Source organism: Ziziphus jujuba, chromosome 1, assembly GCF_031755915.1.
Source record: "Ziziphus jujuba cultivar Dongzao chromosome 1, ASM3175591v1".
NCBI lineage: Eukaryota > Viridiplantae > Streptophyta > Magnoliopsida > Rosales > Rhamnaceae > Ziziphus > Ziziphus jujuba.
Genome location: NC_083379.1, coordinates 3,164,502 through 3,189,017, shown reverse-complemented (window position 1 = coordinate 3,189,017; position 24,516 = coordinate 3,164,502). Strand labels below are relative to the sequence as shown.

At 31.9% G+C, this 24,516-nt stretch overlaps 1 long non-coding RNA gene and 2 pseudogenes across 1 annotated transcript; 2 read left to right on the top strand and 1 right to left on the bottom strand.

Moving 5' to 3' along the window:
* The first annotated feature begins 1,179 nt into the window (after nt 1-1,179).
* On the top strand, nt 1,180-7,454 carry LOC132803408 (vicianin hydrolase-like; annotated as a pseudogene).
* Nucleotides 7,455-15,248: 7,794 nt separating this feature from the next.
* On the bottom strand, nt 15,249-18,720 carry LOC132803331 (uncharacterized). Its single transcript, XR_009638483.1, has 5 exons — nt 18,072-18,720; nt 17,793-17,850; nt 16,725-17,464; nt 16,108-16,187; nt 15,249-15,961 (listed from the first exon to the last, which is right to left on the bottom strand). It is a non-coding gene; the product is annotated as an uncharacterized LOC132803331 (long non-coding RNA).
* A 1,550-nt stretch (nt 18,721-20,270) lies between these two features.
* LOC132799565 (vicianin hydrolase-like) lies at nt 20,271-24,229 on the top strand (annotated as a pseudogene).
* The last annotated feature ends 287 nt before the right edge of the window (nt 24,230-24,516 follow it).

Genomic DNA, 24,516 nt, shown 5'->3' with positions numbered 1-24,516 from the left:
GAAATGGAATAAAAAGGAGAAATTGGTTTCAAGCCGGTGGTGATGTAGCATAATATATGCAATCTATGGATGCAAATTGCCTCCTATAACCTGTGTTTGCTATTTATATCTTTTAATTCTTTGACCATTTTACTGATTTCAAGACTAATTCATTATGTTACCATTTTTTCAATACTAGCCTTGGGTTAATAAAATGTAAAGGGAAACTTTTGGCAAGGAAATGGAATAAAAAGGAGAAATTGGTTTAGAGCCGGTGATGTAGCATAATATATGTAATCTATGAATGAAAATTGCCTTCTATAACCTGTGTTTGCTATTTAATCTTTTAATTCTTTGACTATTTTACTGATTTCAAGGCTAATTCATTTTGTTACCATTTTTTCAATACTAGCCTTGGGTTTGTTCTGATAGCATTACCTTATATGCCACATTTAAAATTTGTGGCCCATCAAAACCGTACCAAGTAAGGATTTCACAATTTTACCTTATATGGTGGATTTGCTTGGTTAATTAGGTTCTATGAATTCCAATACTGGCTTTGTTCTTTATCTCTATCTTCTCGAATTCAAAAAATGATTATTTTTATTTTTTTATTTTATTAGGGTTTTTGTATACACAGTTACAGGAGTTGGCTTAGACTTATAACGTTATGAGTACACACGTGCATAGCACGTTGGCCATATATCTATATATATGTATATCTATATATGTAAAGTTAAATAGATAAAGAAAACGATAGATGAAGAATGCACAAAGTCCACCCAAATGGCCTGACACGGGCAACGTGCTATCAAACAAAAATGAACGAAAAAGCAAACGACTTTTAAACTTTTCATAAAAATTATAATTAGAAAATATTTTATTGTACAAACTTTAAAATTGATATTTTTTAAAAAATAATATAAATATATATAATAAAAATTAATATTTTTTTAAAAAAAATAATTTTGATGTAATTTGTATTCGGATCGATTTGTACCGTAAAATTATTTTTATTATTAATTTCTATTTCAAATAATTTTTGTTTTTATTTCTATTTTTCATAAATAGTTTTTTTTATGATTTTAGTTAAAAATTATTTTAAAAATCTAAAAAAAATTGTCTAAACATTTTCAAAAATACTAAAAGGTTTAGACCTTAAAAATTACTTTTATCAGAAATTTTGTCAAATTGAACTTTAATATTATTGAACCCGACACCTAAAGCATTTTTTCTTTTTTTTCTTTTTTTTTCCTCTCTTTCCAGCTTTAAAGTCTATATATGACGGAACAAGGTGACATCCGTTCAGCAACTAGCTAGAGAAGTAAGACATGGCAATTGAAGGTGGTGTTTCGGTGTTCTGGCTGATGGCCTTAGTGGTGTTTCCCAGCACTACAAGCAGTGGAGAAGCAGTGAAACCCAGTCATTACTCAATGCCCTTTAACAGAACTAGTTTTCCACCCCATTTCATATTTGGAGCTGGTTCTGCTGCTTACCAGGTATATAAATCTTCATCTTCACGCTATATGTTGTACACATATTGCAGCTCAATTTCTTCCAGTGGATATACATATATACATGCAGTTGCAGGGAATTATATATATCTCAAAGTAAATAATAATATTTAATAAGTTCTTTTTCTTTTCTTTTTTTTTTGGGATAAAATTTAATAAGTTCTTCATTTATAATTTATATATTGAGATCTTGAATTTGATTTCTCAGTCTGAAGGAGCAGCTCTTCAATATGGAAAGGGACCAAGCGTTTGGGATACTTTTACTAGAAATCATCCAGGTTCTCTCTCTCTTTGTCTCTCTTCTATCTGAAAGTATTTCCTTCTCTAATCCATTCAATTAATGTCTCTTTATACACAATTATGCATAACGTGAAAGAAAGTGATTTTCTTTTTTTTTTTTTTTCGGGGGGGGGGGGGGGGCGAATTAATAGTTGAATAGGTAAGTTTCGAGTGACAGCCAGTCATTCTTTTTTTTTTTTTTTTTCTTCAATAGTTGATTTATTGAAAATAAAAAGGCATTTTAATGGTAGATATCACTTTTAGAATTCAACATTTGCATGGATTATTGAACATTTAAATGCAACGACAACGTTAAAATTTTAATATTTTAACTTCCAATAACAAATGCTAACAGATATTATTGTTAAATTATCAATTCTATTTTATTGAAATAGGATCCACGTTTTGCCAACCAAAAGCAAATCGTCATGTTGAAAGTAGAATATAGTTATCGGACCCACGTACTTTAATTTAATGGTGCCAAATGTGCTGCTAAATTTGACCTCAAATTTTTCATTGTGGACATCCAATGGAAAAATAATGCCAAAATTTGGAAATGACATTGGATGCTCGTAGCCTAAAATCAAAATTAAGGCAGGTGCTTCGTCAGTCTTGCTTTTTTCTGCTAGGTAGGACAGTCGCTTTGCTTTGCTGGTTGACACATTGCCTACTGACTATTTTGATAGTGTCTAATGATCTTATAATACATTACCAGTAAATTGTAATACAAAGTAATTTATCAAAAGATTAATTTTTATCAAATTAAGGAATCTACATTGTCAAAAAAAAAAATAATAATAATAAAAATTTAAAAACAACTATTAAAAGAGTGATCCTTACCCTTTTGTTTGTTTTTTATTTTTATTTTTTATTATTATTTGTCGTTGTCGTTTCACTGGCGTGCTTACTAATTAAACGAAACATGTATTAAAGTTTTTAGTTGAATAGTCGGAAGGCACAAAATACTTTGGGTATGTCATTTTGTTTACCGATCTACTTAAAAAAATTAAAAGAAAATAAGGTAAGAAGGTAAACGTTTTCAAACCATTTTAATATTATTTTCTCTGAGTTTATTCTATTACTTGAACATTTTCTAATTCGGACATGTTTTCCATGAATAATTCTATGAATAGTAATTTGTCAAAACACAACTTTTTGGACATTTCTGAATAATTCTGGTACTTCAAAATTTTCTAATAATTGTTGGACATGTTTTTCATGAATAGTAATATGTTTAAACACAACTTTTTGGTAATCTTATCTTTGCAAAATTTAAAACACTTTTAGTAAAACTCCTGCCGGAAGCATTATAAAATTTAAATCTACTCAGCCAGCGAAGCTTAAGATAAAAACCAATGACAGATGATGGCATATTTGTGAATAATTAATGTACAAAAAAATATAAATAAAAACCAAAATTTTTATATGTGAACAGTTTTGCTATTTGTCGCAGTTAAGTGCGGGTATTTAATCTATTATTTTTATATTAAAATTTAAAGACTAAACTATTTAATAGTTATGATTTAAATTGTCATATAATATGTAAGTTTCATTAGTTATCGTTCATTACTAATGATAAATAATATTTTTTTATATGACAATGATGAGTCAACAAAAATGTTTGAGGAAATTAAGAATTTTTTTTTTTTTTTTTTTGGTAATCATTAATGTAGTTGGTTGTTAAGCTCAATGAATGAGGATGTTGAGTCTTACATTTATCACAAGTGATAATTTTGTTACCAATAGGACCATTGCTAACATGCTTATTGCTTGTTGTTTGTTTTTAATTATGTATTGATTTTTTATTTTAAAAATCTAATTTAGAAAAATAAACTTTTACATACAATCATTTATTTAAATTATCAAATAACATATAAATATTCAACTAATGATTGTCATAAATGGTAACAAATAGCATTTTGAAAGAATATTTATAGAAATTGAAAAGGAAAAAAAACAAAAAAAGAAGAAGCTAAGCTTGATTATAATAATAATAATAATAACAACAACAACAACAACAACAATAATGATAATCCAATTACTAAAATTTCCTATTAATTAATATACTGTTCAGTTGATTATGCAAGTCTTTGGACAAATTTAATGGTGATATGCAGAAAAGATTGAGGATAGAAGCTCAGGGATTGTAGCTGATGATTTTTATCATCATTACAAGGTATTGCCCTGCCTTATAGTCTATGATAATTAAACACGAAATGTTGCCAGAAAATTATCTACAAATAAGTTCACGAATAAATCAAATTAATGTTACACAGGAGGATATAAAACTTATGAAAAAAATTGGTCTGGACTCCTTCAGATTCTCCATATCATGGCCCAGGCTATTACCTAGTAAGATTACATTTCCTATAAACCTTAATTTTTAGACCATTTGTATATCTAAAATGGTTAATTACGCCCAACCCAATTCACCCTGTAATTAAATGTGACAAATAAATTTTAACATTTTTATGTGCAGCTGGAAAAGTTAAAGGTGGAGTTAACAAACAAGGAATTCAATTCTATAACAACGTCATCAATGAGCTCCTTTCTAATGGTCATATTCAATTTCATTGCATCTAAAATTTTTTTCACAAAAATGATGCTATTAAGTATATGTCTCTAATTAATTGGTTATACTCTTAAACAGGAATAGTGCCCTTTGTGACACTCTTCCTAGGGATGTCAATTTGCCCCGCCCATCCCCGAAACCGTAGTGCACCGCCCCTAATGGGGCGGTTTTTCCCCGAAAATTCGGGGATGCGGGGCGGGCTCGGGGCAAATATCTAAAAACCGAGTCGGGGACGGGCCGGGGACGGGGAATAATAACCCCGCCCCGAACCCGCCCCGATATATATATATTTATTTATTATTTTTTTTATAAAATTTTATTTATGTAAAATCATTTTCTTATTTTTTTTATATTTATTTTTCTAAATATGTATTTTATTATAATTGTAAATTTGTTCCTTGATGTATTTTATTATATTTTTATTGCATTATAGTCATTTTCTTTATATTTTAATCATAAAATAATTTTTTTATATAAATTTTTTTTAAAACTATCAATTAAAAAACAAAACGGGGAAAACCGTCCCGCCCCGTCCCCGCCCCGCAAAATCCCCGATCCCGCCCCGCACCTAAAGAAACGGGGAAAATCGCGGGGATGGGATGTAAAATTCCCCGCGGGGACGGGGACAGAATTTTAAAAACCGGCCCCGCCCCGCCCCGTTGACATCCCTACTCTTCCATTGGGATTTATCACAAGCTCTTGAAGATGAATATGGTGGATTTCTAAGCCCTAAGATTGTGTAAGTCACATAAGATTACAAATCAAGTTAATGTAACACCATAAATTAATTGATTAACACTCCACCATTTTGAATTTGTGTTTTTATCACTAATTTAAAACAGAGAAGATTTTAGAGAATATGCACAGCTTGCGTTTAAAACATTTGGAGATCGGGTCAAGAATTGGGCCACCCTGAACGAGCCCAGTGCTTATTGCATAAATGGGTATAATGGTGGTGCGTCAGCTCCTGGTCGGTGTTCAGACTACGTGGCAAATTGTAAGGCCGGAAACTCTGCCACGGAGCCTAATATTGTGGGCCATCATCTCCTCCTTGCTCATGCATAGGCTGTCAAACTGTATAAGCCAAAGTACAAGGTTTGTGTATGCTAGTTTACATCATTCATCAATCATATTCAAAATCTCTTTCTGATTGAATTTTATACGTTAATTTGTTGATTGATAAAATTTTATTGATGACACATTTAATTTTTACCTCCAAACTATGCAAAAAGAAACAAATAATCGAATAATGTTATATTCTCACTTCTAATTAACATTTTTTTTAATATATATCATAATATTTTTCTTATGGAGACCCAGAGCTTAATTACAAGATTTGAGTACATGCAGGCGTCTCAAAAGGGAAAAATAGGAATTACATTAGTTACCAACTGGTATCAACCAAAACTCAAAACAGAGTCCAGCCGCAAAGCTGCCTCTAGAGCCTTGGACTTTGTTCTGGGATGGTGAGTCAATGTTGTTTAAATGCCTACAAAATCATGTATATTATTAATCTTTATGTCTCATGATTTTCTTTCTTTATTTTTATTATTTTTATTTTATTCTTTCTTATACTATACGTTTGAGGATTCAAATTCTAAATCATAATCCAAAAAAATAGTGTTGCCAATGTTTCCGTGCAATATATCTCATAAAAATTAGAGTAAATTAAAGTTGGATCAATTACTTATTGTCATTAACATTTGTTTATCAATGATTTTGTAGGTTCCTTGATCCTATTACATATGGTGATTATCCGAAAATCATGAAATCGTTGTTGGGAAGTAGGCTGCCCAAATTCACAAAGGCTCAATCGGTCGCTCTAAAAGGGTCAATAGATTTTCTTGGCGTGAATTATTATACTACCAATTACGCGGATGCTACAACCCCTGCTACTGTCAACCACAGTTTCTTCGTAGATATGCAAGCTACTCTCACAGGTATGCTGATCAAAATTATATCTCATTATCTAATTAGATCAATGAAATTATGTTACTAGCATTTATAATTATAATCACTTTCATTTTCTTGCCACAGCGGAGAAAAATGGGGTATCAATCGGTCAACGTGTATGTACTACACTCACATTTTTACCAATTTTTTTTTTTTTTTCATTGAGCAAAAAATTATATATATGCATTTTTATTGATATTTAATTGAATGGTATCACAGACTGATGTCGGCTGGCTTTACATATATCCGAGAGGAATTCGTGAGCTTCTGATATATATAAAGCATAAATACAAGAATCCACCAGTATACGTCAATGAAAACGGTAATCAAACATTAATTTCATTAACCTATTGTTGAAAATAGATAGAAATATTTTTTTATTACTTTCTTAAAAATTAAGGTGAAGTTATTATTTTAAAGTATACTATGTATAATACATATTTTCGAAGGTGTTGCCGAGGCAAATACTAGTACCGTGCCTGTAAAGAAGGCTATCAAGGATGGTACAAGGATAAGATACCTGCATGGCCGTCTCACCTATCTTCTACAATCCATCAAGTGAGTTAATACAACTTTCATGACTATCTATATATATATATATGCATATATACATATATATACCATTTAATAATATATTAATTCTAGAATAAACTTCTTCATAATATTCTTATTAGAAAGTAGAGGGAAATCAAAGAAACATTAATTTTAACAATTTTGATGTCAGTGTTTCTGCCTACAAGGTCAAAAAAATAAAATAAAAAAAGTGATTGGACCATATATGCTATGCATGGTGAAAGCATTAAATAATTTTAATGTGTGATTTTTTGTAGGGAGGGTGCGAATGTGAAAGGATATTATGTATGGTCATTTTTTGACGATTTCGAATGGAGTTCTGGTTACACTATTCGATTTGGCCTCACATACATTGATTTCAAAAACAATTTGAAGAGACATCTCAAGTACTCTGCTTATTGGTTGAAGATGTTCCTCCTCAACTGAAATGATAATAAATAATAATAATTCAGACACCCTCTTTTCTTTCTTAAAATAAGGTGGAGATAAACATCTTCTTTATCCACCAATCAATATCCAACTAGATGGATTCTACTATAATTGTATGTTGCATCTTTGTTGTTAATGGAAAGTTTCATTTATTATATCTATGGATACTTTACCAAAGAAATATCAGTAAATATTACCCCCAAAAAAAAATCTGTAGAGAAGAAGAAAAAAAAAAAATATATATATATATATATATATATCAATATAAAGTTAACATAGAAAGTAAAACCTGCCAAATCAATTTTTCATTTTAGATGGTAAAATGTGGTCCACCCGTGAGAATGACCTTTTTACCTGGCGCTATGCCGGTTACAAACTTACAACAACTGGTGCCACATGCCATGAGCAGCTGAAGCCGTTTCACTACAGCTTCTTCTTTTTTTCTTTTTTCTTTTTTCTATTTTATTATTATTATTTTTACATGAAGTCTAATGTTATTGAATCTGACATCCATGAGTAAATTACCAAACAAAGGACTCCAAAATTAAAATAATCTATTTTATTTATTTTTGTTCCTATCTCTACCCAACTAAGTGGGAACAAGGTAACATCGATCTCAGTTTAAGCAGCTAGAGAAGTCGAGTGAGACATGGCAATTGAAGGTGGAGGTTTGATCTTCTACCTCATGGCCTTCGTGGTGTTTACTAGTACTAGTAGTGGTGAAGCTGTGAAACTCAGTCATAATTCAATGCCCTTCAATAGATCCAGTTTTCAACTCATTTCTTACACGGCGCTGCTTTTGTAGCTTACTAGGTATATATTGTTGGGGAAATTAGTATGTAAAAACTAAGTATTAAATTAAAAAATAATTAAACATAAATGTGATTAAACGAATAAAATAATTACATATTATAATAAATAGAGTTTATAGAAAATCAGTTTAGGTCGAGGTTAGAGTTGAATTTTATGTTCTTAAGATGAATTGCCCTACTCAAGTGCTTATGGTTTTATGGTAATCATTTCCCAAGAAATAACGATCTCTCTTGATGATAGTAGCACTTCGAATTATCAAAATCAACGAATTAAATTTGACTTGAACTCCCCACATATGCAACACTTAATTCTCTAAATGTTATGGATATATAAATTGTATTGAATTTTGAAACTCAATAATAATTGAAATGAAATATATCTATTTATAGAGTTTTAAAAAGTATATAATCAATGAAATATATATTAATAAAGATACCTTTAAATATAAAGATATATATATATATATATATATTTTATGTAAAAGCACCTTTAAATAATAAAATGATACATTTCTAAATGTAGCATCGATTATGAATTAATATCTTGTAAAAGATAGCAACCATTATGAAGCTATGAAACTTATATAAAATGAAAAGGTACCATTTGATACTTCCATTCAATATTGAAAAAATAATTAATATAATTTAAATTTTCCAACATATATATATATATATATATATATATATATGTAAATACCTCATGCTATAGCTATTAGAGCTCAATCTCTTCCATGGATAGAAATCAGTTGTGTATATACTCGCAATTTTGCAAACATTATATATGAAGTTAATAAATTCTTCATTTCCATTTCATATAATCTGTACTTGATTTCTCACTCTGAAGTAGCAGCTCTACCATATATAGAAAGGAACCCAGCGTATGGCACACTTCCACCACGAATCATCCAGCTTGTATCTCTAACTCTATCTCTCTTCTGTGGTTTCCAAGCAAGTTTTTCCTTTTTTAACTCCTTGCAAAGTTTTTTATCAATTTATTGTGCTTTATTACATCTGTTGTAGTCACCTATATTGAATTGAATTGTATTGCCTAGTTTTGTATTGATATTGTACAATATATTTGGTATACGAATGTATTGGTTGCACTATAAATTTTAGTAATATAAATATATATATACATAATTATATTTTTCATAATATACTGAATTATGTTTTAATTTCTATTCATGATAATAATTATGTTATCTAAAATATTAAAATAATTAAAAATTTTAACGTTAGAACTTTAAAAAATTAATAATATTTTTAAAAGAGTTATTAAATAAATTTCATTAAATAACCAAGCACAAATATATAAAAAATGAAATATAGCACTTTTGCAAATGATTACATTATCTAGAGTAATATAATATTAAAAGAATAAAAAAATTTAAAAGTCAAAACAAATAAATACTAACATCAAGTCGGCCAAGCAAAAGCCTAAAAAATAAATAAATTAAAAACCTTGTTTTAAGGGGGGGGGGGGGAAGAGTTTGTGTCGGGGTGGCTCGTTAGATCAATTTGGGCTTTTAAAAGTGGACTAAAATGGTGGGCCCAGGAAATTTGTTAAAGGGGGAATTTGGCCCAATACCCTCATAGGATCGAGGTTAATGATTTTTGCCCCCTCACTTGATATCTTTTTTGTTCTACCTCTCAATATCCATTGTAACCTTCAAAAAAAAAAAACAATTACTTACATATCTTATTATATTTTAAACCAAACAAAAATCAACTTTTTCTAAACGTCTTTACACGAACACACAAATACAAAAAACCAAACAAACGGCTTTACACAAACACACAAATACATGAAAATCCCAAAATTTCATAAAAGTGTCTCAATTTTTGCAAAAATATTGGATGACTGTTCACACTCGGTAATTCCCGAGGAAATCGTTGGTAACCAACAAATACCCTCTGGAAAAATTACCAACGGTTTCGTCAGTAATTCCCAAGGGTGTACAGTCCATAACATTTTACCAATTTTTTGGGCCCCACAAGTCCCATAACGTGTGTTGAATGCAAAAACATGGCAAATAGGGATTCTGAAATTATGCTAAGTAGAGAAAATCCCAAAATTTCATAAAAGTGTATCAACTTTTGCAACAAATTTGGATGACTGTTCACCCTCGGTAATTCCCGAGGAAATCGTCGGTAACCAACACATACCCTCTGGAAAAATTACCGACGGTTTCGTCGGTAATTCCCGAGGGTGTACAATCCATAACATTTTACCTATTTTTTTGGCCCCACAAGTCCCATAACGTGTGTTGAATGCAAAAACATGCAAAATAGGGATTCTAAAATTATACTAAGGAGAGAAAATCCCAAAATTTCATAAAAGTGTCTTAACTTTTGCAAAAAAATTGGATGACTGTTCACCCTTGGTAATTCCCGAGAAAATCGTCGGTAACCAACAAATACCCTCTGGAAAAATTACCAACGGTTTCATCGGTAATTCCCGAGGGTTTACAGTCCATAACATCTTACCAATTTTTTGGGCCCCATAAGTCCCATAACGTGTTGAATGCAAAAACATGGCAAATAAGGATTCTAAAATTATACTAAGTAGAGAAAATCCCAAAATTTCATAAAAGTGTATCAAATTTTGCAAAACAATTGGATGACTGTTCACCCTCGGTAATTCCCGAGGAAATCGTCAGTAACCACCACATACCCTCTGGAAAAATTAATGACGGTTTCGTCGGTAATTACCGACGGTTTACAGTCCATCACATTTTACAAGTTTTTTTGGCCCCACAAGTCCCATAACGTTTGTTGAATGCAAAAACATGTAAAATAGGGATTCTAAAATTATGCTAAGGAGAGAAAATCCCAAAATTTCCTAAACGTGTCTCAAATTTTGCAAAAAAATATGATGACTGTTCACCCTCGGTAAATACCGATGAAACCATTGGTAATTTTTCCAGAGGGTATGTGGTTGGTTACCGACGGTTTCCTCGGGAATTACCGAGGGGGTACAGTCATCCAATTTTTTTGTAAAATTTGAGACACGTTTATGAAATTTTGGGATTTTCTCTCCTTAGCATAATTTTAGAATCCCTATTTTGCTTGTTTTTGCATTCAACACACGTTATGGGACTTGTGGGGCCCAAAAAACATATAAAATGTGATGGACTGTACACCCTCGGTAATTACCGACGAAACCGTCGGTACTTTTTCCAGAGGGTATGTGTTGGTTACCGACGATTTCCTCGGGAATTACCGAGGGAATACAGTCATCCAATATTTTTACAAAATTTGAGAACTTTTTAAGCAATTTTGGGATTTTCTCTCCTTAGGATAATTTTAGAATCCATATTTTTCATTTTTTTGCATTCAACACACGTTATGGGACTCGTGGGGCCTAAAAAAATTGGTAAAATGTGATTGACTGTACACCCTCGGTAATTACCGACGAAATCGTCGGTAATTTTTCCAGAGGGTATGTGTTGGTTACCGACGATTTCCTCGGGAATTACCGAGGGTGAACAGTCATCCAAATTTTTTGCAAAATTTGATACACTTTTATGAAATTTTGGGATTTTCTCTACTTAGCATAATTTTAGAATCCCTATTTGCCATGTTTTTGCATTCAACACACGTTATGGGACTTGTGGGGCCCAAAAAATTGGTAAAATATTATGGACTGTACACCCTCGGGAATTACCGATGAAACCGTCGGTAATTTTTCCAGAGGGTATGTGTTGGTTACCGACGATTTCCTCGGGAATTACCGAGGGTGAACAGTCATCCAAATTTTTTGTAAAATTTGATACACTTTTATGAAATTTTTGGATTTTCTCTACTTAGCATAATTTTAGAATGCCTATTTACCATGTTTTTGCATTCAACACACGTTATGGGATTTGTGGGGCCCAAAAAATTGGTAAAATGTTATGGACTGTACACCCTCGGGAATTACCGACGAAACCGTCGGTAATTTTTCCAGATGGTATTTGTTGGTTACTGACGATTTCCTCGAGAATTACCGAGGGTGAACAGTCATCCAATTTTTTTGCAAAATTTGCGACACTTTTATGAAATTTTGGGATTTTCTCTCCTTAGTATAATTTTAGAATCCCTATTTGGCATGTTTTTGCATTCAACACACGTTATGGGACTTGTGGGGCCCCAAAAAATTGGTAAAATGTGATTGCCATAGGGTTTTGGTAATTACCGACGAAACCTTCGGTAATTTTTGAATAAAAAACAAATTGAACGTTTTCATTTTTTAATGCCGTTTGATCACTTACTTTGCCAGAATTTATCATTAATAATGCTACATTTAGCATGTTATTGGTTGGAACACACATGATTGAAGTTGCTGGATGGAATTGTTGTGAGTCTTTTACGATGGTGTACAAATGTCAATTACCGATGATGCATTGGTCATTACCATTGGGCAGTAATATCATCCATGCAATAGTAAGAAACATACAAACAACTGAACCAAAAACTGAAGACGGAATGATATGTTATCAAATAATACGACAGATGAATTTGACAATAAAAGAATACATAAAGCCAACGTCTATTACGCCAAAACACATGTTACGCGGTTGACCAACTAATTGCATTCTTGACTACATTTCATACACACGCATACCACATAACATGGCCTCATTGTCTGAATATAGCATCATGCGATTGATGGGCGTTCGTTTCAGTGGTGTTGTTGGTTGTTAGTGCTATCAAGAGGTATGGCGGCGGAGCATGATCGGCTGCTGTGACCAACCTGTTTTCACCTCCCGCATCTATATTGATGACGCTCCTCTCCTTGAGATTGAATCCTCTTCTTTCTTGGTCTTCCTTACTGTTTGTCAATTTGAGGTGGAAGTACAACCTGGTTTATGATATCATCTGGAGCATGCCACTGACTTTTATCTCCAAGTGGATATATGGTTTCCGAATATGCATCACGGAGTGAGTCAACTGAGTAATGCGCCGAGCAAAGGAAATATGGAGAGATATGTCGATGCTTACATGCTGCAATTGCATGGACATAAGGAAATCCATCAATGTCAAATTCCTTGCATGAGCACATCTTATTTTCTAAGTTAACAACTCCAACGAACATGCCATGGCCAACAACTTGAAACTCATATAAGTTCATTGGCATAACACGTAAGCCTCTGCCATTATTTGAGCGGTCCTGCATGATTTTTTCCAACCAATTAGTAACAGGAGTTTGCATTGCAGCAGCGTTAGTTCGACGTTCATACCACCACCTTTGCAAGACATCACGAATGTGATCTAGTAATGGCAAAACAGGTTTATCCCTAGCATCAATAAGCACAGAGTTCATGCTCTCTGCAATGTTAGTTGTCATTATGTTGTATCTATTGCCTGGAAAATGTGATCTAGCCCATTTTGAAGGACTTGCATCCTTGAGATATTGTACAGCTTCAATACTAACCCCTTCTAAAAGAAGCATGGCCTTATCAAAATCCTCAACAATATATGCTCTAGCTGCATCATTAAAAGTTGATATAATCGCGTTGACATTACCTTTAAACTTCTTAGCACGTAAATTTGTACCAAGATGATATGTGCAGTGGCCATGGTGATTATTAGGGAAAACTGTATGTATTGCTTTTGCAATACTCTTGTGTCTATTCGATATAAAAGCTATATTTGGATCATCCCCAAACGCTTCTTTAAAGCTCTCAAAAAACCACGTGTAAGCCGCATCCGTCTCCCCAGGGCCTATTCCATAAGCAAGTGGATAAATTTGATTGTTCCCATCTAAACATGATGCAATATATAACAAACCTCTATATCTATTCTTCAGTGTAGTTCCATCGACAGCTACGACTCTCCGCATATGCTGGAACCCTCTAATGCTAGCTCCAAGTGCCATGAAAAAATATAAAAATCTGTTTTGATCATCAGTTTCAATTCGAGTAAACATGCCCGGATTTTTGCTCTTCAAAACGTGACTCCATAAAGGAAATTTTGCATATGAATCTTCTGGCGTGCCCCACAAACCTGATAGTGCAACTTCCTTAGCGGCCCATGCTTTGTTGTAGCTTATGTTTACTCCGTAATTAGAGCGAATGTCATGCACGATATCTCGAGGTTTGTATTGCCTTGAAATCCCATCAAACATTGGCTGGATGATGTCTCCGATAACTGAACTTGTTGCTTGACGATGATCCCTTTTCATGATATTTAAAGAGCAAATATGCTCATCCTTGAAGGCCCTAATCATGAAGGCATCTGTATTATCACCATGTAGTTTGGTAGCACGCATTCGCCACATGCAATTGTCGTTTGCACATACAACCTTATATCGGACTCTATCCGACTTCTTGACCTTGAATTCAAAATTTCTCCTTAGTGCATAAAGACTAATCTTCTTCTGTAGCGCATTCTTACTCGCAAAGATTTGGTTGATTCGAATGATTTCATGGGCATTGACGGATGAGAAGCGATGGTTAACCCTAAGTTCAACCATGGTTGCGGTAGAATCCTGTCGAATGTCCAAATGGTTTTCGGTACAAGGAGAGGCAAGCCCATCATCATTCACATTATCAATTGGACTACTACCATAAGGAGACTCACCATGTCGACTATCACCAGCTGAAAGTCCAGAATGTTGGGTCCAACAAATGTCTCGTAACCCATCTTCACTACGATCAGTGTTGACCTCAACCTCAAATTGTTCATCTTGATCATAATCATGTCCACGATATTCATTCATATCATTAATGTCGAAGTGCTCATTATCATGATCATGTTCCACAGATTGCACATTGTTTTCACAAATTTGATTTTCAGAGAATCCAGGTTGAGTTTCTGGCACATGAAGTTTGGTCGCTGGGGACTGCATGTTGGCATTAGAGGTACAAGTAGCTATCGCAGGAACTGCAGATAGTGGGGCATTAGTCATAAATCCTGAACTTGTAGGTATCCTATTCACAACACATCCAGCAGTATTAATACTCTTTGGAACCCTGGATAACACATCAACAATAAATGGATAGAATATAGTCAATACATTTCACTTAAAATGAAATATAGTCAATACATTTCACTTACAAGAATATAGTCAATACATTTCACTTAAAATGAAATACATAATTTAAAAAATAAAATAAAATACCATTGGTTCCATTAGGAAATTGAGCATTCCCAAGTTCAATATGACCCTTGAGGACTTGCAAAATAAAGCAAACAAAATTACTTTGCAAGACTCAAAAAAATATAATAATAATAATGATAATAAAAAGGAAAAACAAAATAGATTAGCACTTACTGCAGTATAGCATTTTCAACTATATCACTTTTTAACAAGAACATTTGAAAGTAGTTAATAAAGTAGGAATTAACATATCCATGTCAAAGTTCATTTTAAAAGTGGACAACCCTTTATTTCTCTTGATATATTGGAATTTGTTATGCATCGAATGTCATGCTAGCTTTTGAAAGTGGTTGCTAAAGTAGGAATTAGCATATCCATGTCAAAGTTCATTTGAAATTGGAAAACACTTTATTTATCTTTATATGGTGAAATTTGCCATGCTTGCAATCATTCCATCATTATTTGATTAGTGTGTATTGAAACTGCACAAGCAGAGCATTGCATGCAAACACATAGAAATATACACAAGTTGTGTACTGACAAATTGTCTGATACGGTTTATGTCTTTTTACATTCCTCTTTCAGGAAATATTTAGGCCACAATACATCTCAACTGGTATCTCAATCAAATGTTAGATGTTGCATAACAACCTAAAAAAACCAAAAAAAAAAAAAAAAAAACGAAAAACAAAAAATGAACTTACAATTGCTTTTTCTTAGTCACTTCGTCTCCTTCCAAGAAGTAACCAGAAACCCCATATATCTCCTACATCCGTATATGCACTAAAAGCTTAGACATCTTTTTATTTTTATTTTTTAGTTTTATTGTTTTCATAAAAAGCTTTTCCTCAAAAAAGGGTATATTGACTACTTGTCCAAGAAATAAACAAATGCACAAGTTTCATGGATTACTTGCTTATCCAACCAGACAAGATATTGCACCACTGCAATGCCATCTCGAATGTGTGCTTTTTTCAAACCTTCCAACTCCACTGGGTTCCAAGTTTTTAAATTATCAGTTGTAAATAAGATAAGGAAAAATCAGAATTCAAACTAAATAAATTGATTGCAAAAAATTTATTCATTCTAAGATATCAAATTGCAAACAGAAAATTAAACGTGACATGTTTTTACTGGAAAATGAACAAAAGTCAAATCTTTGGATAAAATCACAGGTTTAATTATATCAAGTTTTTAAATATTTTAAATTTCCTTGTTATAAAGGGTTGTCTGACTATTTGAGGGCTATCTCTAATTTGCATTGCCACCTTGTCTTTTAAAAGGCAAGGTATAAAGTTCAATAAAGCATCTATGATAAGAAGAAACCATCCCTTGAAAAGAACAAACTTGTAAGAACTGCCAAATTTAAAAATAACTTCTTGTCTTCTACATATTGTCTCAAAAATATGAAATGGACATTTTACATATTACATATTGACATATGTCCAACTGTACGCACCAATCAAAATATGTATCTTAAATATGAACAGAAATCCATGACAAGAAATGCACGGTCAAGTTTAACATACCTATCAAACATGCTCTATAGTATGCACCAATTTAAGGTCCACTCAAGGGTTTTAGTCAGTATCAAACGACGGCACTTTCCCTTTGAACCAGATTTGACAGTTGGACCAGCACCAGGGACCCATTTTGAGATTGGAAATGCAAGTACTCCCTTTTTAAGCATTCCGATCAAGTAGTTTTCCTTCTGCATCAATTGCATCACCACATCATGAGCAGAAAGATCCTTAACCACACAAAGCTGTTGCAAACTTTGTAACTGGACAACCTTTTCAAGAGTCGCTGCCCATGGCATGGTTTGAATTTTATTATCTGTAATATCAAGACTGCAAGAAAAAATCTTGGTCATTGTCCTAAAAAAATGATACATTCAGTATAATCACCACCAAATATTGCTGCATATCAAATTTTGAGTCATACCTATTGTAATAGAAATGACGGATTCCAAGAGTTACTCTTCCTATTAATCATTTTAGAAATTGATTCCTAAATATATATATTCCTTTTTCCAAAAAGAATGTTTATACAAAGCAAAAAGGGAGCACAGGACAAGACAAGCTCGCTTAGTTCAACATTTGATAACCCAAACCCACAGAAGGCATCTGCAATACTTTTTTGTGAAGCTTCCCAAATGCAGGCAAACATATCAAAACTCTCAGATTTTCACCAGCTATTTGACAGTACCACAGGGAAGAACCTACCCAACCAAATGCAAATCTTGTTGTTGATGCCTTGTCTGGCAAGCCTGCATCATCCATTAACACATTCGAAATAGTCAGTACAAAGAGTAATAACACCTTGGCCTGAAACTCAAAACATTTAAAATTATGTATATAGCATCTAAGAAATTATTCAAAAAATCTAGAGTGATTTCCTAACACAAACAGAGGTCCTTCATTATGACCAAAGATGAACACAAAATTTGGACAAAGGTATTGAGAAATTAATTATAATTATTATTGTTCAGAAGTTTGTTCTTTCTTCTCTAAACTTTTTTTTTTTTAACCCCTTCATGTCATGACTGTTTAAGAACCTTCTAATGCATTTTACCAATATCTACTCGGCATGGTTACCTTTCTAGGGGGATATATTCGGGTTCTCCAACAAAGGGCTTCTGATTCCTCCCTCAGTCTGCAATATTGAAGACAGATTTTCTGATGAGTACTTAAAGAAAGCAATAGAACAAGATAAATTTCCTTGCTTATGGAATTTATTAATCTGGCACTAATTATAGTTGCATACAGACTTGATACTACATCATAATTACTGCAACAATTGAAAGTCTGCATATACTAACAAATTTTCTACCCAAAAAATGATGGAAAGCGACAAAATGAAAGGAGGTTCAGGACCACTCATTCATTCTCATCTCTGGTGCTGCTAGTGCAGGTGTTAGAGCAGCTGCAGGGAACACTTCAATTGTTGGCACTTAAAAATTTTCCAGAATATGACTTCCTTGGTTGAGACATTGTGAGACCGTTTTGTAGTTGGCTGCAGCAAATCATCTGAGAGGTCTCTGACGTACGCAGCTTCTTCTGAAGCCTTAACAATCTAGAAAAACAGTTTGGCTGATTCTCTAGTTCGCGGAAACATAAAACAAGGGTTGAAGAAACACCAAAGGAACAAAAAGAAATAACAACGAGAAGGTTGAAAAAGGATATTAAATTAAATTTTTGAGTAATGTAATGTTTTTTTTTCTTAAAAAAACAAAAGGTAGAGGAAACGAAAAGATGATGGAGAGGGGTTTGGGCTATTGGGTATTGGATTGCGTGGAAGAAAAAGGAATTTTTTGTAACGAGGTGGCAACGCAATACCCTAATTCTTTTAAAATTCTCTTTCTTCACAATACCCTAATTTCGAATTCCGAACTATCAAATTGAACAGGTATGTATGGAATTTTAGTGACCTGAGAGATAAAATCAGGTTGTTTGGAAAAAAAGGCAACTAAGTGAAGAAATCTTCATGAATGAGAAGAGGTGAGCCAGCTTTGGGAGAAAGGTGATGAAGGAGAAGAGAAAGGCCGGTGAAGGAAAAAAAAAAAAAAAAAGGTAAAAATATTTAATTTTGATATAAGAGTATTTTAGAATTATTGAAAAATAGAAAGGTAAAATAAAAAAAATAAAAAAAGAGGGGGTATATTCAGTTAAAGCCCTGCCCGTGAGGGCAAAGGGCCAAATTCCCCTTGTTAAAGGCGTACAAGTTGTTCTGTGCGCCTTTATTAGGCCTTGCACCTAACGTACCATCAGTGAGAGGTACGTTTAAAAAGAAGATACACAATTATGAAGTTCGAGAAATTAGTTTTTTTTTTTCTTTGTTGGGCTAATCTATTCTATTTATGGTTTTTTTTTTTTTTTTTGGCTTAAATATTTATGTTATTTATGAAGTATACTTGTGTTCTTCTTCTTTGGTCCTCTATTTTTTTTTTTTTAAAAATCCAGGTATTGGTTAAGGAACTTCCCTTTTTTTTTTTTTAATAACTAAATGACATTCTTCTTTTATGATTAATAAAAAATTATGAAATATATATATATATATACTATTGTATCATGTATTAAAAAGTTTTATGTACACAAACATTCGTAATATAAATTCATTGTACTCTTATAGCTCCAAAAAAAAATAAAAAAAATCATTGTACTCGGTCTATAAAGTTTTAAAAATTTACAAAATAAATCTCTATATCTAATATTCTTTATGTACTATGCGCACAAAAATCCATAATAATGAGGGCAAACTATAGTGGCACCTTTATTTTATCAGAAATGTATCTATATTTTGGTAAATTACAATAAAACCCTTTAATAATTATGTTCTTTCTTTTACAATATCACATCTTTTTTGTACATTTATATATATTCAAAATTTTGAATAATTCTTCACCTACAAATACTCATATTTTCATATAAATACAATTAAATTATAATTAACTTTAAAATATTTTTACTCACATGATTTACATGTGAAAATTTCATAAAACTACGTGTATAATATATGGAGGGGTGACCTTGCAACAAAAATTAAATTTGTAGGATTTATATAATTTCAGAAAATACAAAGCTGCTAAATTAGTACAATAGATGGTTTACTTTAACGTTTCCTAATAATAATAATAATAATAATAATTATTATTATTATTATTATTATTATTATTATTATTTTTTGGCCCATGTGTTAAACACGAGCTTAAGGAGAATTTTTTTAAAAATAAAATAAAAAAAAAAACTATGGAGACTTTTGGTCCTACTAACATTGTCACAGTATATAATATGAATGTCTCTCCCTATGCCTACTAACTATTAAAGAAAATTATAAAAGAAATAAATGAATGGCAATTAATTTGAACCATTTTTTATGAATTTAAATTTTTTAAAACAAATGATGATTATAAATCATAGATTCAGAATTCAACAGTGCATTCAAAAATAAAAAAATATATAAAAGATCCAAAAGAAATCTGGCCTACATTTAAGAGGAATATTATAAAAAAAAAAATAAAAAATAAATAAAATATTGGTAATTTAACTCTAGCTAACTCTTGGCTCTATAAATGAAGGATTAAGGAGATTGTGCAAGCAGAAAAGTAGCAAACCATGGCGATTGAAGGTCCTTTATTCTTCTTCGCCGTCTTCTTCCTAGCCTTTGCCTTGGCAAGCACTACTGAAGCTGTGAAGCCGAGTCATTATTCAATGCCATTTAACAGAAGCAGTTTTCCGGCCGATTTCGTATTCGGAGCTGGTTCTTCAGCTTACCAGGTATGAACCTTCAATGTCATGAATTGGAGTTTCTCATTAATATTTATTCATCATTAAGTTGGACGTCGCATTATATATGCAGACAGAGAGCAAACCGTTGCTTTTTAACTGTCAATAATATATATTATCGTCTCTACTTTGTTTTGTTTTCGACATATACAAATTTTCAGTGTGAAGGAGCAGCACTTCTTTATGGAAGAGGACCAAGTATATGGGATACTTTCACTAAAAAACATCCAGGTATAGAAAAGGTTGAAACTTTTTTTTTTTTTTTTCCTATAGTTTATAATATTACATATGCTATTGCAATTCCAGCTGTTAATCTTTATGCTTCAAGACATACTTTTCTATTACCAAAAGCTTTATAGTAATTTAATATTATAAGTACCACCTACAGTATTCTATTCAATCCATATGGCTAGCTATTTTTTTTCGAGAACTTTAGATTGATTATCAAAATACGATGCATTGGCCATCTGACATAAATTCTTAAATTAAAGCTTTCTAATTTAAAATAAATGGATATCAGAATATAAAAAAAGCATATATATGCAATTTATCGTTTTGTTTGTTGTCTAATTAAGATCTTTATTAATGTCATTATCCACAATAGTTGATGGATTTTCTTGGATTTTCCTTCTTCAGCAATTTGGTTGAAAATGCTGTACAAAGTAATTAAATCCCATGTATATGACATATTTTATGATGGCATGGCAGAAAAAATTTCAGACGGAAGCTCAGGGGTCAAAGCTGATGATTTTTATCATCGTTACAAAGTAATTAAATTTCTTAATCAAATTCCTTAATTATATTACATATAACATATATGTAAATCATGATATATATATATATATATATAGGATTCGATTTGAAAATCATTGTTATTTTGTATATATCATATGATCATTGGATAAATCATGATTTTTATATATAATGATATATTGCAATTTAGAACTAATGCCATAATATAACATACAGGAGGACATTAAACTAATGAAAAAGATTGGTCTAAACATTTTCAGATTCTCCATTTCGTGGTCCAGAGTACTGCCTAATAAGATTACCGTGTATATATATATATATATTTTTTTTTTTGGTGAAATAAAATTAACAAATTTCCTATAATTAAGCTCCACGTGCGAAATATTTTCGTTGCGACCCATTTGGATGTCTAAAATCTAATTTGATAATTGCAGCCACCTAACTTTACTGTGAATATTGAGACTTTTTGGTCAAATTCTTTGTTCTGCAGCTGGAAAAGTTAAAGAGGGAGTGAACCAACAAGGGGTTCGATTCTATAATAATCTAATCAATGAGCTCCTTTCGAATGGTACAACTAATTCAACTTTTCCCTAAAATCACACAAGCCCATTGATTTTTTTAAAACCAAATCTGGTCCAATTTGAATGATTAAGGCCTTAATGTCTCTAACTATACTCCTTTGTTTTTTTTTTGGGGCAGGAATAATACCCTTTGTGACACTCTTTCATTGGGATTTGCCACAAGCTCTTGAAGATGAATATGGTGGATTTCTAAGTGAGAAGATTGTGTAAGTTTATCATGACCAATCAAAATCAATTTATCCCATGTATAAATTATCCAAAAAAATTTGATGAGAAATTTTAAATAACAGGGAAGATTATCGAGAATATGCAGATTTTATCTTCAAAACATTTGGTGATCGGGTCAAGCATTGGGTCACTATAAATGAACCAAGTATTTTTACAGTGTACGGATACAATGGAGGTAATTTTGCACCTGGCAGATGTTCAAACTACGTCGGAAATTGTACCGCCGGAGATTCTGCCAAAGAGCCCTACATTGTTGGCCATCATTTACTTTTTGCTCATGCAGCTACTGTGAAGTTGTACAGAGAAAAGTATGAGGTTCCTATATTTATAATTGTGACTAATACCTTTAGTTACAAAAAGTAAGCACTTTTAGACACTGCAAATATTTTTCTTGTTTTTGGCAACATATATTAATATTTGGTACTATTAATATAATTAATAGAGAAATTTGTATTAAAACTTGGTGCAGGTATCTCAAAAGGGAAGAATTGGAATTACATTAGTGACGAGATGGTTTGAACCCAAATATAATACTGATGCCAACCGCAAGGCAGTCTCTAGAGCCCTGGAATTCAATTTAGGATGCTGAGTAAACATAGATTATGTATAATATACCTAAAAGAATTAATCTGAAAATCTCTAATTAATATTATGAACAATGTAAAGAATTATTTCTTTTGTTTTAATTATTCCAAGCGCTTAATTGAATTTATTCAAAAAGTGATTAATTTGGTAGGTTTTTGCATCCTATTACATATGGCGACTATCCCCCAACCATGAGATCCTTATTGGGAAGTCGGCTGCCCAAGTTCACTAAGGCCCAATCTATCACTCTGAAAGGCTCGATCGATTTTCTTGGCATGAATTATTACACTGCAAATTATGTTCAACACACAAATTCCAATCCAGTCAACCATAGCTATTTCACTGATATTCAAGCTACTATTACGAGTATGCTCTAAATCATATATGATTCTCTCTCTCTCTCTCTCTCTCTCTCTCTCTCTCTCCTGTTTTACTCAAAAATAATTTCCACATTCTTGCCACAGCCCACAAAGATGGAGTCTCTATTGGTGGACCGGTATGGCTATTTCCTCTTTTCTCTTTTATTTTATTTTACTGACATTGGAAGTAGAAAATTCGAATTCAAACTCTTTATTTGAAAAATAATAGACTCTGTTAGTAATTGTTTGAAAAGATCTCTTATCTCCTTCATTAATTGGTGTAAAGAGTGTTCGTTTAGCTGCTAAAAATAGAAATATGTTATAAATGTAAATCAGTTCCTCATAACTTCATTTTGGTAATTTATGTAACCTAGCATAAATTCCCATTTTATTAACACGAAGACTATGTTTGAAATTGTGTCACAGACTGCTGTGAGTTTGCTTTTTGATTATCCAAGAGGAATTAGAGAGCTCATGTTGTATATAAAGAATAACTACAAGAATCCGCCAGTCTATATTACTGAAAATGGTAAACCAATCATTATTCATATATGAACCAATATTACGCAAATACTAATATATATATTTTTAATTTAAAAGTTGTTTTTTTTTAAAGAAAATTTTAAATAATTATATATATTCTAAAAGAACAATTTGTTGTGCCTTTAAAAGAACATTGAATAATGTTGCAGGTTTTCTGAGGCAAATAATAGCACACTGCCTGTGAAGGAGGCCCTCAAGGATAGTAGAAGGATAAAATACCTCATGGCCATCTCCTATATCTTTCAAAATCCATCAAGTGAGTGCATAATTATTATTCTAATTTCTTTTTTTTTTTTTTTGCGCTACAATTATTATTCTAATTAAATATGAGGCAAAGGTTGATAATTAAAAGATTAATATTTTTTAGTTGTGAAATCTATTTATCCAAATTAAAGAATGGATTTTAACATTTTTATTAATTTTTGAATACAGGGAGGGTGTAAATGTGAAAGGATATTATGCATGGGCATTCCATGACAATTTTGAATGGGCTTCTGGCTATACTATTCGGTTTGGCCTCACTTACATAGACTTTAAAAACAATTTGAAAAGATACCTCAAGTATTCATCTTATTGGTTGAAAATATTCCTCCTCAACTGAAATAACATTTGTAATATTTGATCCACCCGGCCTGCCCCGCCTCGTTTGTAAAATGAATAAGCGGAATGTTTAAATGTTTGATAATATTTCTGCGGTATTATTAATCTTTTAATTAAGACGATATTTCTATTTTATATTTTTATGTACGAGATGGGAATATTTGAATTAAGAATATCATTGCACTAGAAAAGCTACATGTTGTCCCCGTGAACACCTATTTTACATTTATTTGAACAATAATTTATGAGAAACTATGGTTAATACAACAATTAATTAGTGAAACGTAATAATTAGATGGAGCAACCTATATTGTTGAATCATATTCTTATTATATCCACATAAAATTTAGTTTATTTAAATGCGATTCGTTAAGTATTCATGGATAA